Source organism: Anomaloglossus baeobatrachus, chromosome 2, assembly GCF_048569485.1.
Source record: "Anomaloglossus baeobatrachus isolate aAnoBae1 chromosome 2, aAnoBae1.hap1, whole genome shotgun sequence".
Lineage (NCBI taxonomy): Eukaryota > Metazoa > Chordata > Amphibia > Anura > Aromobatidae > Anomaloglossus > Anomaloglossus baeobatrachus.
This window is the reverse complement of record NC_134354.1, coordinates 384,390,560-384,407,051: the sequence shown is the minus strand read 5'-3', so window position 1 is coordinate 384,407,051 and position 16,492 is coordinate 384,390,560.

The following is a 16,492-nucleotide window of genomic DNA, read 5'->3' as shown; positions in this document are numbered from 1 at the left end:
TGTGAGCTTGATCTAGTAAGAATGGCCTGTGTCTGTGATATTTATTCTCTAATCACGTCTAATACATATGTGTGCTATGCATACAATGTAACTAGAGAAGATATGATGACATGTAATATCCCCCATAACAGTACACATCGCTTCTACTCTGAAAGTTGTTCAAAATCCTATGTGTGGATGATCTATCAGGATGTGGCCAGGACTTGTGTGCCATTTTTAATTATGGACTATGGAAATGTTTGGCTATGAGCTACTTGGATTGGGACATTTTTACAGCATCTGACTAATACTAAGCTCTTTTGCACTCTAAACGCTCTCCGTGTGTTGTTACAGTATCGCCTGTAGAACACTTTGTGCACCTTTACCTGCAGCAATATAAATACAGTATATACATATATATATTTTATTTTATTAATCAATGTATAGCTTTCTAGCATATAATAAATATCATTGCAATAATATGTTTTGTGTTTTCATTCGATCCAATATGTTCAATATGTAATAAAGAAAATATTTCACTCAGAGATGAACATAACCATTAGGTATAGGGAAATCACTGACAGCAAATGGCCCAAAGTGACCCACAGTCTGTCAATCCGATGCTTTCATGATTATCAGTGTTGTCCAACCAACAAAGTTCATTTTAATAAAAAGATCTTGGCATAAAAAGTTTCACAATTGTATGTGATTAAACATTTTTTCCTGTGCTGAGATAATCTAATATTTGAGTTCCTGCTATGTGCTGTGTAATGGCTGTGTCTGACCGTGCAGGAACATGGACTGATCATATCAAACCTTGTGCACAGGAGAGGGTGTAATAAAGTGCACAGACAGGACACCATGGGATTGCAAATAATTCCTTCTTTGACTTAAAACATTTTTCAAAAACAAGCCGCATAATGTTTTACTTCACAAAAAGAATGAGCTATGATTCTGCACTGTAATGTCTTTACACTCTCCTGCTTCCTCCTCGACCCAAGAGCTGTGGTATGATCAGACCATGTCTCTGTACAGTCAGACACGGCCATTACACAGTACATAGCAGGACACATTTATAAGATTATCTCAACATGGGAATATTTTTTTAAATCACATATAATTGGGGAACTTATTATTATTCCAAGATCTATTGATTCAAATTAACTTTAAAATTAACTTTGTTCATTTGAAAACCCCACATTTGCTAAATACATTTATGGTGTTTTGAAAGCTGGCATTCTCAGCCAATATAAGATACTACTACTCCTTCTTTCTCATAGTGCCGCATCATCCAGTAGGAATGCAGGGCCTCAGAACTCGAAGTCTAATCCTCAGCCAAAGACATCTTTCTTTCTTTCCTGTCAGAAAAAGACCTGGAAATGTCCTCATTGCTGCTTCACTTCCTTTACAATATAAGGCAAATGTAGTTTTGAGAAAGTCCAGCAGAGGTCAGTGTAGATGCTACAACTCTCAGAGCAAGGTTTCAGAAGGCACAGATAATGTCCAATATTATACAGAAACACATGGCCCATCAGGGGACATTCTAGTAGTGTCTTCTCTGGATAACTACATACCCCTTTAGTTTGAACAGAGCCGTTACCGGTGTTTGCACCATATACTGTATATCTACTGATAATTTCTTTTCACATCAACTGTACAGGTCAAATAAGTTTTATAAGTGCTCTTACCCTAGTTGCAATTCCTTGCAGCGGGGTGCGACACCAAAGTCCACAATTCCCATCTGTGATGTATAGGCTAATTACTAAGCAACCTGTCAGTTACAGTAGGATGCAGTCAGGGTTTAATCCTGTGTCTACAGTAGATCTATGAAGCCCACACAATATTTAACCCCTAAGATAACATCTGAGTATTTAGCTTTTAGCTAAGGCCGTCAAAACTTGAATAACAGACCTGTAAGTATATTTGGTAGAAAATCCCACGACTATAATAAACACGGGTAGGTGTTAGGGCCATGTGAAACACAATGAACACTAAGTAAGAGCTCAGAAAATCAAACTTTTGGTATCGGCTTGGCTCTACAAGGAACTTTAAAGAGATACTGCAATCATAGGGAAATCATAGCTAGAGTTGAGCGCTGTTCCTGGTTCGTTGTTCTCCAGTTCGCGGTTCGAGGGATTTTGGGGGCTGTTCTAGATCGAACTAGAACTCGAGCTTTTTGCTAAAAGCTCGATAGTTATAGTTACGTTCGAGAACGATTCTAGCAGCAAAAAGCCAAGCTATATACTAGCTAACTTTCTGCTGTAATAGTGTAAGTCTCTCTGTGACTCACACTATTATGAAATTTCAGCGTATAGTGTGCGGGAACAGCGCGTTCAGATCACTGCTGCTGAGATAATGGCGATCACCATTTTTTTTTTTCTGTTCTTCCTTCCCTCCCTAAGCGCGCATGTAGTGGGGCGGGCCAGCATGTCAGCCAATCCCAGACACACACACAGCTAAGTGGACTTTTAGCCAGAGAAGCAACGGCATGTGTGATAGGATGTCCATGTCACATGTCCCTGCATTATAAAAACGGACATTTTGTTCCACCACGGCATTATCTGCCTTCTGCGTCTGGGTGTCAGTCACCTCTGACGCAGCTCCTGTCGCCGATACTGCTGTGTACGCTCTACACACAGCGCTATACAGAATAGGGATAGAAGTTTCTTTCAGCCCTTGTAAGGGCTAATTACAGCAGGCTCAGAGCCATAAGTGACAGTCAGGTCCGTGGAAACCGTTGTTTAACAGCTACAGATAAGAGTGTCTGTGTAGCTAAGGTCAGGGAGTTCCTTGCTGCATTTCCCCATTAGGAGGGATAGAAAGTGAGGCTTCCTTTCCTCTACACTAACCCACAACCCAGCCACTGTACCCTCCTGCCCTTTGCACACTCAAGCTCATTGTTACTAAGCCATTATACTAGCAAACACTGAGGAAACTTAGGGGCATCCTAAAAGTGGCTGTTGGACTTCATTAGTGTCCCACTGGTGCAAATCTATTTGCAGCACCTCTGCATTGCACATTCAAGCTCATTGTTACAAAGCCATTATAATACCAAACACTGTAGAAACTTAGGCTGCTTTACACCAGATAATCTATCGTGCGATAGATCGTCGGGGTCACGGTTTTTGTGACGCACATCCGGCATCGCTGGCGATGCCGGCCTGTGTGACACCTCCTAGCGACGCAGTATCGCTCACAAATCGTGAGTCGTGTACTGCTCGCTAGGTTCCATAATATTGTTTAATTTAGTTGATCATCGTTTCCGTGGTAGCACACGCCGCTCCGTGTGACACCACGGGAACGATGAGCAGCTCACCTGCCTCCCGCGGCCGCCGCCGGCTCTATGTGGAAGGAAGGAGGTGGGCGGGATGTTTACATCCTGCTCATCTCCGCCCCTCCGCTTCTATTGGCCGGCGGCCGTATGACGTTCCTGTGACGCCGAACGTCCCTCCCACTTCAGGAAGTGGACGTTCGCCGCCCACAGCGAGGTCGCACAAGAGGTAAGTATGTGTGACGGGGGTTACTGACTTTGTGCGACACGGGCAGCGATTTGCCCGTGACGCAAAAAGGACGGGGGCGGGTACGATCGATTGTGAAATTGCACAATCGGTCGTACCGTGTAAAGCAGCCTTTAGTGGCATCCTAAAAGTGGCTGTTGGACTTCATTAGTGTCCCACTAGTGCAAAGATATTTGCAGCACCTCTGCATTGCACACTCAAGCTCATTGTTACAAAGCCATTATAATAGCAAACACTGAGGAAACTTAGTGGCGTCCTAAAAGTGGCTATTGGACTTCATTAGTGTCCCCCTGGTGCAAATCTATTTGCAGCACCTCTGCATTGCACACTGAAGCTCATTGTTACAAAGCCATTATAATACCAAACACTGAGGAAACTTAGTGGCATCCTAAAAGTGGCTGTTGGACTTCATTAGTGTCCCACTAGTGCAAAGATATTTGCAGCACCTCTGCATTGCACACTCAAGCTCATTGTTACAAAGCCATTATAATACCAAACACTGAGGAAACCTAGTGGCATCCTAAAAGTGGCTGTTGGACTTCATTAGTGTCCCACTAGTGCAAAGATATTTGCAGCACCTCTTCATTGCACACCCAAACTCATTTTTACTAAGCTATTATACTAGCAAACTGTGCTTCCATTTTAAGGGCCATAGTTTCATTGTCCGGGATAGTTATGTTGTTTATTCTGCTGTCAATAAAGGTATACCACCGCTGCAATCTACACCACCTCTCAATTTTTACTACAACATTTTAAGTGGACAATCTTGTCGCTAGCAAAATGAGTGGCAAAATGACAGATGCTGGTGGAAAGGGGAACAGGCGTGTTGGAAAAGGAAAAAAGTTTGTGTTCGTGGGGAAGGTGGCAAAGCTCCATTAACATCTGCTGAAGATAGGCCATCTTCCAGCAAAAGTAAGATGTGTCTACTACTTTCCGTGGACAATCGGAAGTGCTCCCTTTTTTACGAACACGGACAACTGGAACAAAGGTAGATGTTGCCCAAAAAAAGAAAATGCTTTAATGGATCTCAAGTGGTCCAACAAGTGCCCTCTCCTCCACCTCAACTACCGCATCCAAAAAACACCAGTCCTCTGAGTTGTCATCCCAATCACACTTGCTTTCTCCCAGTTCTCAAGTCTCCATCCGTCCCCTGCACAGTATGGTGGAACAGAGATGGCTGAGTCTGCAGAGCTGTTCAGTCACACTATAGCCTGGAAATCAGAGGTCTGCTCTCAAGCTACAGTGAGTACAGACCAGGAAATGGTCTGCAGTGATGCCCAGTACGTTTGTGACTCAGATACAGGCCGTGATGACCAAGTTTCTGAGCATAATAATGACCCTTATTCACAAACTGAAACACCTGTTGTAATAGACAATGAGGAACATACTGATGACAATGAGACGCTGATACCAGATTGGGATGACAACTTAAATATTCGTTCAGGGCAGGAAGAGGCTCGGTCTGAGGGGGAGGGGAGTGCAAACACAACGCTTGATGAGGAACTTTTAGATCCCACCTACTGTCAACCCACAGTCAGGCACTCGAGGAGGTCAACAGAGGCGGTGGAGGAGGATGCTACTGACGACGAAGTTACCTTGTGCCTTCCTGGACAGAGGAGGAGTACTGGTAGCACGTCTACAACTGCATCCTCAGCCACCACTCTGCCTCTGAGCACTAGTCACATGCCCTCTAAGCCTTGCCTAGCCTGGTCCTTTTTTGACATAGCAAAAGATCGCCCAAATCATGTGATATGTAAAATTTGTCGGGATTCTGTTAGTAGAGGGCAAAACCTCAGCAGTTTGACAACTTCTTCCATGAATTGTCACATGAATAAATATCATATGTCCCAGTGGGAAGCTCACCGTGCTGCAATGCGGCCTAGCGGAGCGGACCATCCACCGCCTGCCCCTTCCAGTGCATCCGTGCGCTCTTCATCTTCTAGGACTGTGGGGACAGCTATCACACCTGGTTTTCCATGCACAACTTCCACCACTGTAACCGCAACAGGCAGTTTGCTTGATAGGTTGTCAGTTGGTTTGGAAGGGGAAACAAGTGCGTGTGTACAGCTCTCTCAGACATCGATAACACCAACTTTGGATGAAGGCAACATCATGTCTACGCCTGCACTTTCCTCACAAACCTGCATTTTTTCAGGGACACCCTACTCACCACCGTCTACACACAGCAACCAAATCTCTGTCCCTCAGATGTGGACAAATAAAAGGCCATTTCCTGCGACCCATGCCAAAGCTAAGAGGTTGACTTTATCCCTCTGTAAACTCTTGGCTACCAAAATGCTGCCTTTCCGCCTGGTGGACACACAGGATTTTAGAGAACTTATGTCTGTCGCTGTGCCCCCGTACCAGATGCCCAGTCGCCACTACTTCTCTAAGAAAGGTGTGCCTGCGCTACACCAGCATATCGCACACAACATCATTGCTTCCATGAGAAACTCTGTGTGTGAACGGGTGCATTTCACCACCGATACTTGGACCAGTAAGCATGGACAGGGAAGTTACATGTCGCTGACTGGGCACTGGGTAACTATGGTGATAGATGATGAAGGGTCTGCTGCACAAGTCTTGCCATCCCCACAACTTGTGTGTCAATCCTCTGTCTGTCCAAGTTCCTCCACTGCTTCTGCCTCCTCAACCTCGTCTGGGTCCTCCACCTCCGCCCCAAGCCTGCCTGGTCAGGCCACCAGCATTGTAACTGCGCAGAAGGAATCACGCACCCCTCATTACTATGCTGGCAGCAGAGCGCAACGGCATTAGGTGGTCTTTGTCTTGAAATGTCTTGGAACTAAGAGTCACACAGCAGCTGAGTTGTGGGCAGCTCTGGAGACTGAGTTTGGTAAATGGTTGTCTCAACTCAACCTGCAGCCTGGTAAAACCGTGTGCGGCAATGCTGCAAACCTGGGTGCGGCCCTTCGCCTGGGCAAGGTGACACACGTGCCTTGTATGGCTCACGTGTTGAACCTTGTTGTCCAGCAATTTTTAACACACTATCCCGGCCTAGATGGCCTTCTGAACAGGGCACGAAAACTGTCTGCTCACTTCCGCCGTTCAACCGCCGCAGCTGAGTGACTTGCATCACTCCAGAAGTCTTTCGGCCTGCCGGTTCATCGCCTGAAATGCGATGTGCCGAAACGCTGGAATTCAACTCTCCACATGTTACAGCGACTGTGGCAGCACCGCCGAGCCCTGGTGCAATACGTCATGACGTATAGCCTGGGCCAACGAGATGCAGAGGTGGGGAAGATCACCCTGATGGATTGGTCTCAGATCAAGGACCTATGCACCCTTCTGCACAGTTTCGACATGGCGACGAATATGTTTAGCGCTGACAATGCCTATATCAGCATGACAATTCCAGTCATTTACATGCTGGAGCACACTCTAAACACTATTCGGACTCAGGAGGTGGGACAACAGGAAGGGGAGGAACTACAGGAGGATTCATATGCGCAAGAGACAACAACATCACAAAGGTCCAGACGTTCATCATCACCAAGGTGGCAGGCATGGGACCATGGAGGACAGGGATCAACAAGGGCGCATGGTAGCAGGCGAAATGTGGAGGAAGGTGCAGGAGAACATGAAGAAATGGAGGACAAACTGTCCATGGACATGGAAGACTCAGCGGATGAGGGAGACCTTGGTCAAATTTCAGTTGAAAGAGGTTGGGGGGAGATGTCAGAGGAAGAAAGAACAGTTAACACCTCTATGCCACAAACACAGCATGGACTTGGTCCGCATGGCTGCGCCAGACACATGAGCGCCTTCTTGCTGCACTACCTCCAACATGACCCTCGTATTGTCAAAATTAGAAGTGATGATGAGTACTGGCTTGCCACACTATTAGATCCCCAGTACAAGTCCAAATTTTGTGACATAATTCCAGCCATAGAAAGGGACGCACGTATGCAGGATTATCAGCAAAAGCTGTTACTCGATCTTAACTCGGCTTTTCCACCAAACAACCGTGGTGCACGGAGTGAATCTCCCAGTTGTAACTCGACAAACATGGGACGGTCTTGTCATCTTCAACAGTCTAACCATACCAGCAGCACCGTAACTGGTGCTGGTAACAGCAATTTTATTGAATCTTTTCATAATTTTTTTAGACCATCCTTTGCAAGGCCACCAGAGACAACAAGTCTGACACATAGTCAACGGCTGGAGAGGATGATACAGGAGTATCTCCAAATGAACATCGATGCTATGACTTTGCAACTGGAGCCTTGCTCATTTTGGGCTTCAAATCTTGAAAAATGGCCAGAGCTCTCCACTTAACGCCTTGGAGATCTTGTCGTGTCAAGTTGCCTGCCTTGTCTTTGAACGTGTCTTCAGTGGTGCTGGATGTGTGCTGACAGATAAGCACACGCGTCTGTCCAGTGACAATGTGGACAGACTAACGTTCATCAAAATGAACAAGTCATGGATGCACAAGGAATTTACTACCCCTGTGTCATCCTTGGGAGAGTAAATGCTTGTGTATTTTGAATGTGCTTGATGCAAATCTACCTGTGAAGTGTACAACTGGGGCACAAGTGCTGCCACTGAAGGGGTGGGTGTCTGTGTGGCCCAATTTTTGGAAAAAAGGGAGACTCCGCTTGGAGTAACCCTTGCTTGCTGTGTTTCTAAAAATGATCCAAGATGAACAGATCTGGGATCTGTAAAGACTTTGCTACCTACCCCGGTGTCATCCTGGGGACAGTTAAGGATGGCGTATTTTTGAATGTGCTTGATGCAAATCTACCTGTGAAGGGTACAACTGGGGCACAAGTGCTGCCACTGAAGGGGTGGGTGTCTGTGTGGCCCAATTTTTGGAAAAAAGGGAGACTCCGCTTTGAGTCACCTTGCGGTGTTTTACATCATTTTAGAAGGGCATGCCATGCCTATATCTGTGTCTCCTCCTCTTTTTCATTGTCCAGCTCTTTTGTTTTCGCATGAGTATATGTCCTTGTCACTTTCCCATGTGTTTGTGTTGTGAGTTGTTTGTCACATTTTGGACACCTTTGAGGGTGTTTTCTAGGTGTTTTTATGTGTTTGTTATTGCCTCCCATTGTTTCCTATGCGGTTTGAGTGGTTCGACGAACCGAACGCGAACCACACCTCGGTTCGGCGAACCAAACTCGAGCCGAACCACGACCGGTTCGCTCATCTCTAATCATAGCAGCAAATGGATGAAAAACATTTCAGTCCACAATAATTTAGTTAATTCCATCTTCCATTTCATGAAGGTAGTAATTCTTGATCATTTCAAACAACATGCAAATAATTAGCAACGCGTGGAAGCAAACATTAGCCTCTCAGAAGTTAGAATTGCTGGCTCTTAAATTTTACTGCTTGCGAATGTGGATGACAGCCTAAAATCACAATGTAAAATGTGTTTGTGCAAGTGTTTTACGGTCCCTAAGTGCAGGTTAGTGCATACAGACCAGGAACATTTTTTTTTTCTCTTCCCAAGGCACCCAGGAAATATATAAAAGTGTTCCGAAAAGAGGATAGTGTAGCACCCCTGAAGCCATCAAGGAGCTACAAGGTACTGCATCCCCACCAGGATGCAGGGCCAACCCCCTAGGGACCCAGAAGACCAGTGTCGGTAACAACCAAACATTACAGAGATCCCTGTTTTTCCCCAATTTCCCCATATAATGGTACCAGGCTAGGTTTAGACCAATGGATGGCCGCTTAGAGGTGGAGCCAATCCAGTCCACTAGACGACCAGGTGGGAAGGGCAAACAGTGGGCAATCAGAGACAGTAGTCGGCAGAAGTCGGTGACAGAGAGAGAAAGCAAGCAGACACACTGACAGGAGTGAAACAGTGACCTGAGGGCCCAGACGGCTGGTTGCCGGTGGAGTGATCCTGGAACCACGCACCAACGAGGTACAGAATCTTAGGTCAGGCAAACACTCCAGGCAGACCTGATAAAATCTGCACAGTCAGGGGACCATCAAGGACCTCACTGACCTTGAAGTTCGTGACACAGTAGCAATGGGAGACGAATAGGTCGCCGCTATGCGAATATTCGATGCGCAATGTAAGTCTATGGGAAGCCCGAATAGGTTTTATTCGGGTGTTATTCATGTTTACCATAGACTTACATTGCGTATCGAGTATTTGCGAATAGTCGAATAACGGCGACCTATTCGGCGAATATTCGCGAAGCCGAATATTTGTGGTATTCAATCATCCCTAGTCCAGACTGATCATGGTAAGCTGTGAGGATGATGCTTGCATCTCCTCTTGTGATCACAATTTGATGGAGAAAGCTATCTGTGCAGGGATCTAAACTATTGCGGAACATCAGCTCCTTCCTCAAGAAGAGCTTTTTTCATTGTCTCCACAGATGAGTTTGTTGAGGATCAGCATTATTTCTGCAAATTCTCCCTGGAATTTTCCCATTGATAAGAAAATCTTGGTGTTATTCAATGACTTGACTCTCATTTTGAATTTGTAACCATCCCCCTTCCTCTATGGAAGTTTCTGTAATATTTCCTTGAAACTGTGAGGTAGGATTTATTTGTATACCTGCGCTGGTGGTGAATCTAGAATAAATATTTGGCATTTCCATTTCTTCCCATATATCTGGCACTAGCAAGTGATCTACTCCTGTTGGTAGACGAGATAGTGCATCAGCATTTACGTTCTTCTTCCCACCAAGATACTTCACTACAAAGTCATAGCTAGCGAGTCTGGAGGCCCATGTTTGCGCCAAGGTGTCCAGTTTGGCTGTGGTTAGATGAGAAAGAGGGTTGATATCCATGTAAACAGTAAATGGAGTAGCAGCTAGATAATCTTTAAACCTTTCAGTAACAGCCCACACGAGTGCGAGAAATTCAGGTTTAAAAGAACTATAGTTCTGATCGTTGCATTCTGCTCCTTTAAGGGATTGGCTATCGAAAGCGATAACATTCTTTTTCGTCTTGTTTCTGGCTTAGGACTGCTCATAGGCCTTTTAGGCGGGCAAAAATGTAGAGACAGAAAGGTTTATTGTAGTCAGGATAGCCTAAGATAGGTGATGTGGTCAATTTCGTTTTGAGTTGATGAAAAGCAGCTTCTTGTTCCTCAGTCCAGTTAATGGAGATTGGTCTCATTCCTTGTTCTTTTGGATGTCCACTCAGGAGTTCTTGGTGTAGCGCCACAATCTGGGCAAAGTTATAAAACGCCTATAATAACCTGCGAATTCTAGGAAACTTCTAACTTCTTTCAAAGAGGTAGGTGTAGACCAATTCTTAACTACGGTAGTTTTCTCTGGGTCAGTCCTGACTCCTCTGGTGCTGACAACATGTCCCAGGTAGTGTACTTGAGTCTTTAGTAGATGACATTTTGAAGGCTTTACTTTGAGGCTGTGTTTGAAGAGAATCTGGAAAACGTTTGTCAAATGCTGTAGGTGTTCTTCATAAGACTTTGCATTCATTATCGCATCATCCAGGTACAGTAAAACAGTTTCAAAGTTTTTGTGGCCTAGACAATTTTCCATTAACCTTTGGAAGGTTCCTGGAGTGTTGCAGAGTCCAAATGACATATCATTGAACTCAAACAAGCCCATAGAGAAGCAAATGCGGTCTTCTCACAGTCTTCCTCTGACAAGGCACTTGCCAGTACCCACTAGTTAGATCTAGAGTAGAGCAGTATGTTGCAGATTGTAATGCAGTCAGTTTCCTCAATGTGTGACAGAGGGTAGGCATCCTTATGGGTGATGCTGCTGAGGTTTTGATAATCCATGCAAAAATGGATATTTCTGTCTTTCTTTTATACTAGGACCAAAGGGGAGGTCCACGGACTGTAGCATTCTCTGATGACTCCAGCATCTTTCATTTCTCCAATCATTTTCTTGACAAGGTAGTTCATCATCTTGAGGAAGGTTGAACTAGATGGATCTATGTCTTTTTTCAACCTATGTAACTATGTACCTATTGGTGGAATGTGGCGGTACTGCTCTTTAATGGGAGGATTAAACCGGTTGGGATCGTATGTTTGATATCCGTGCTTTTCTATGATACATAGTATATTTACTAAACACTTAATGAAAGTCTCAGACAGGTTTCAGTACTCCCTCAATCTGCATAGCTGATGTGGTTGCTTCTCCTATCTGAATGATAGACCACCATTGAGCTGCTGACATTTCATTGCTTTCCTCTTGCGCTTTGGATGACTGGTATACTTCATTAACAGTTGGGCTTACTACATTTGTCGCGGGCGGGGAGGGGACGCTGCGCTCACCCACTGCTCGAGTCCGGCTGCTCTGCTGCTGCTTGGTGGTGGCTTGAGCGGTGGGTCAGATCCCGGGGACTCGAGTGGCGATCCTCGCCCGTGAGTGAAAGGGGGTGGTTTGGGTTCAGGGATATTGTCCGTGAGGCCACCCACGGTTGTGGTGAGGTTGTGACACCACCGCTGCTCTGGACGGGGATCCCGGGAGCGATGACAGGGAGCAGCTTGGATGTTGGTTCTTCCCTCCATGGGTAGGGGGGTTGGTTGTCCCGGGGCCCGGTGAGGGGTAGGGACGGTTGGCAGGCGGGTTACGGGGCCTGGCGAGGTGCAGGGTCGCGGGAGCAGCGCTGTGCCGCATGGCACGGTGGTACTCACTCAGCCAAAGTCTCTGGTAAAACAAACAGCTGGATGGACGGGTCCCACAGACGGCTGCGGTGTTTCTCCTCCCGGCAGGTTGATGGTGACTGCCTTTCCCTGCACCTGTGTAGTGTGTACGGTTCCAATGGGTTCCCACTGGTAACCCGCTCCCCAGCTTAGATGGGTGCTGAAGGAGCCCCTTTTGCCCGCAGGCTCTGGCCCTGGGAACTGTACCCTTGGCGGTGACTGTATTTCCCTTTACGGTTTGAGCTGTCGCCTTCAATCGGGTCTTGACTGCTGGGAAACCTCGGAGGTTCCCTTCTCTAACGGATTTGACAATTTCAACGGCGACTCCTAGCCTTGTCGGGGTCGGTAAGCCCTGCGGGATGGTGCTGGCTTCTCTTTGTTCACCGGTCCGGTACCGCCGAGCCACCGCCCGTCCACGGTCCTTACGGCTCACTCTAATCGGCCTCTCCTGCAGACGGTCACCACCGTCTGCCAACCTTGCTGTACCGTCCGGGCCACACACCCGGACCACCTTCAGACTGCTCCACTACCACTTCACTTCACTCCTCCTCCACTCCTCTCCAAAACTGAACTGAAAACTGCCCTTCCTTTTCCCGCCTTCAGGACTGTGTACTCCTCGGTGGGCGGGACCAATCGCCTGGCCCACCCCCTGGTGTGGACATCAGCCCCTGGAGGAAGGCAACAAGGATTTTGTGTTTGGCTTTGGTGTGCTTAACCGGGGTGTGTTGGTGTTGTTCTGTAACGACCTGGCTTGTCCTGGGCGCCACACATTCAGGTAGGAAATAAGAGATAGTTGAGCAACAAGGTAAAATTTTCTTAGTTCCACTGCTGTGTCACTTATATTCATCAAACGAATTGGTACTTTTCCTGCAGATACTGTAACAATACTTCTCGAACCTCTGAGCATAGGGTGTTCTTCTAGACGTAGAGGTTCTACTAAGACTTGATAATCCTGTCCTTGGATTCTGTCCCTATTCTGGCTTGACACCATAGCATTGTTTCTGTGCGAGGTTGCAATACAACAGGCTGGACATCACTAATACAGGCACGACAGATCTCACCTCGGGTATTAGTGAATTGTTGCTGGGCTGACAACACTTTAATGGTACACTTCAACACTTTCTGCTGTTCTTGTAAAGCTGTTGGCACGAACCTATGCAGAGCATTCAACATTTCACTGTGGCAGTTACACAAAACATTACAAAGGATTACAGCAGTGCTTTGACTTTCTGGAACATTCACAACTAGTACATCTTGTTGCATCAGCTGAGTTTCTCTGGCATAAATAGTGAGTTCCCAGTATCCTGCAATGGGTATAGACTGTCCATTTGAAGCTCTGATGTCTAGCCAATGGTATGGAGGCTTCATCCAAATATTATTGTCCCAATGTCTCTCAAATAGACTTTTTGCTATGGTGGTGACTTGTGATCCAGTGTCTAGTAAACCAGGGAATATGTGCCTCCCCCGTGCCAGCAGTCACCGCTGCTCGGCTCCAGGCCTTCTAGGATGGTGGCTCGAGGGTCTCCGGACCCGGGGGTCTCGCGGACACGCTAAAAAAAAAGGAGACGTAGATGAACGGGCTAGGCCGTATTAAGTTCATGATGCCACCCACGGTGTGTGGTGAAGTGGGACACCACCGCTGCTGTTGTGGGCACCCAGGGATGTGTAGTGGCAGCTAGATGTTAACCCCTCCGTTGGTAGGGATGGTTGCCCCAGGACCCGGTGTCTTCGTGCAGGGTATAGCGACAGCAAGGGGATGTTTCATTACTCACAGTCAATAAACCACACAAGTCTTTTGGTAAACCAAGGTGCTGGTGTACGGTGGCATTCGGGTTCCCCACCCGGGCTGGTGGTCTCTGTCCTTTCCTCTGCACTGACTTTGTGTATGGTGGACTGCCTGGTCTGGAACTCAGGAGTCCGCTCCCAGCTGGATGTGGCCTAAGGAGCCGTGCCCGCAGACGCAGGCCCGTGGGATCTATGGGCCCTGGCGGTGGCCTCCTATCCCTATAGGTGGGCTGTTGTCTTCTATGAGGGACTTTGGGTGGGACAGGACCTATAATCCTTGCCTCATTCGGTTAATTATCCAGGCCGCTGGTTTCCGGTCTGAGTACCCCCCTTTGTGCTACGGTTTCCGGGTCGGTTCCCCATGTCGGTACCGGCGGACTACAACCCTGCCCCGGTCCACCTCGGTTCTGCCGAGCCGTCTTCCCGTCTCCTGCTGATGGAGACCACCGTCTGCCTCCTAGCCAAGGCACCAGGGCTCCAACTTCCTCTGCTGAAGCTACACCTAGCTCCAGCCCACACTCCTCTCAACTCGAACTACAAACTTAATCTGCTTGTTTTCCCACCCCGTGCTGTCTAGACTCCTGGGTGGGCATGTCCATCCACTTGGTCCCGCCCACTAGTGTGTCTGTCTTTCCCTAAGGGGGGGTGACTAGGGTTTTAGGTTTGCTGTGTGTTTCCTAAGTGAGGGAAGATGTTATGTGGGGGCCTATCTGTGACTACCTGGCTTTGCCAGGGTGTGACAAATGGAACTCCATTTATGCAGATCGTTACTTCAGGATAAGGGCCAACATATTTAGAGAACCATCGATGACTTTCAGGACTTTCCATTTTTCCTCCTGCAGGGCAGTCCTCTGCCTTGGAGGTTGCTCTTTTAAACACCAAGATTGGCATTCAACATGTCCAGCTCATTGACAGTGTCTGCATATAAGCCTACGCTGGCTGTCATAGCGGTCAGAAGGTCATTTCCCTGATGGGGTTTGATACTCTTGGTTGATGCTATCAGCGGGGAGTCCTAGTGGAGTTACAGAAGCGGATCCTGGTGGCGGAAGCTCTAAAGTTTCTGTTTTTCTGCAGACTTTGGCTAGACCACTAGCTAATTCTGCCATGTGATTCTGCAGTTCAACTATGGCATTTGGAGTAGAAGCTGGTGCTTGCTCCACTTGCTCCATTGAAGTATTTTTAACGGCAGCATCACTATGGGAAAAGGCTAGTTCTTGCTGCTTGTGGCAACCATGGTACTCCCAAATAATACGACATGGTAAATGGCATAAATGCAGGGGTAGTGGTATCAGGAGACTCTATATTCCTGCCATCTGATGTGGCAGCTTCCATCTTCTGGAACATACAATATATAGGTATTGCAATATTGCAAATCTGTATACAGTCTTTGGACTCACTGTTCAGGCGTATTCGTTCAAGCAACCACACTGCTGGTGATTCAAACTGACCTTTTTTCCTTCCTTTTCACACAAGAAGAACAGGTGTGGATCACATTTTCCCTCTTTAGTGCAGCAGTACTGTTAAAACCATATTGATGACGATAGTTAACACATACCTGCCAACTTTCGCAGAACAGAAAGAGGGATAAACTCTGCGGCAGGCATATATTGACCACATCTTTAGCCACACCCCTAACCACACCCATTTGGCAGTAAGGGTCATTCAGCAGATTCCCTGGACTGTTCATTCATAGTTATAGCAACCAGAATTTTCTTATATTTTTATAAATATCACTTTATAAATGTTGCATATTTGTGCCTATAAGTCCATGTTCACACATTGCATAAATCAGGTGTTTTTTGTTTTTGACGCTGTCTGGACCAAATTACACAATAAGGCTATGTGTCCACGTTGCTTTTTACCTGCTTTTTTGCTGCTTTTTCAACTGCAGCGTTTAGGGTATGTGCGCACGTTGCTTTTTACCTGCTTTTTACCTGCTTTTTTGCTGCTTTTTCTTCTGCGCTGTTTAATGCCAAAATGGATGTGTTCTGCTCTTCAAGCTTAGTCTGCGGGAATTTGGGTTTCTAAACCCCCCTATGCAGTTCAAACTGCAGCCTTTTTGTGGCAGAAATTTTGGGCAACCCAACCCAAATTCCCACAGACTAAGCTTGAAGAGCAGAACACATCCATTTTGGCATTAAACGCTGCAGTTGAAAAAGCAGGTAAAAAGCAACGTGGACACATAGCCTTACAATCTTCTCTGGATATTCTATTTTTGCTCCATTTTTTATCCCTTTTCTCCATTATTTAAAGCATTTTTGGTTCAGATCTAAATCTGCGTTTTTAAGTGTTTTTGTATGGTACAGAGAAGCTTGGATTCTGCTCCTATAAAAGGATCTGCAGTTTTTCTCTGCATTTTTTTTAAGTTCCACATAGTAACCTGTATAGGAAAATAAAGCACTAAAACCACAGAGTTACGAGACATCTTTCATGAAATCACTTCCACTTTGCTTGAACATTTACACACAGCAGAATTTGTGTGCAAAAAAAGCAGCAGAAAAACCCGGCATTTATGCTACATGTGAACACGGACTGAATGTCCAAGCAAAGTGGATGAGACGTCATGAAATCTCCGCCCGCTGAGCGTCTAAAGGCGCTGCTGAAC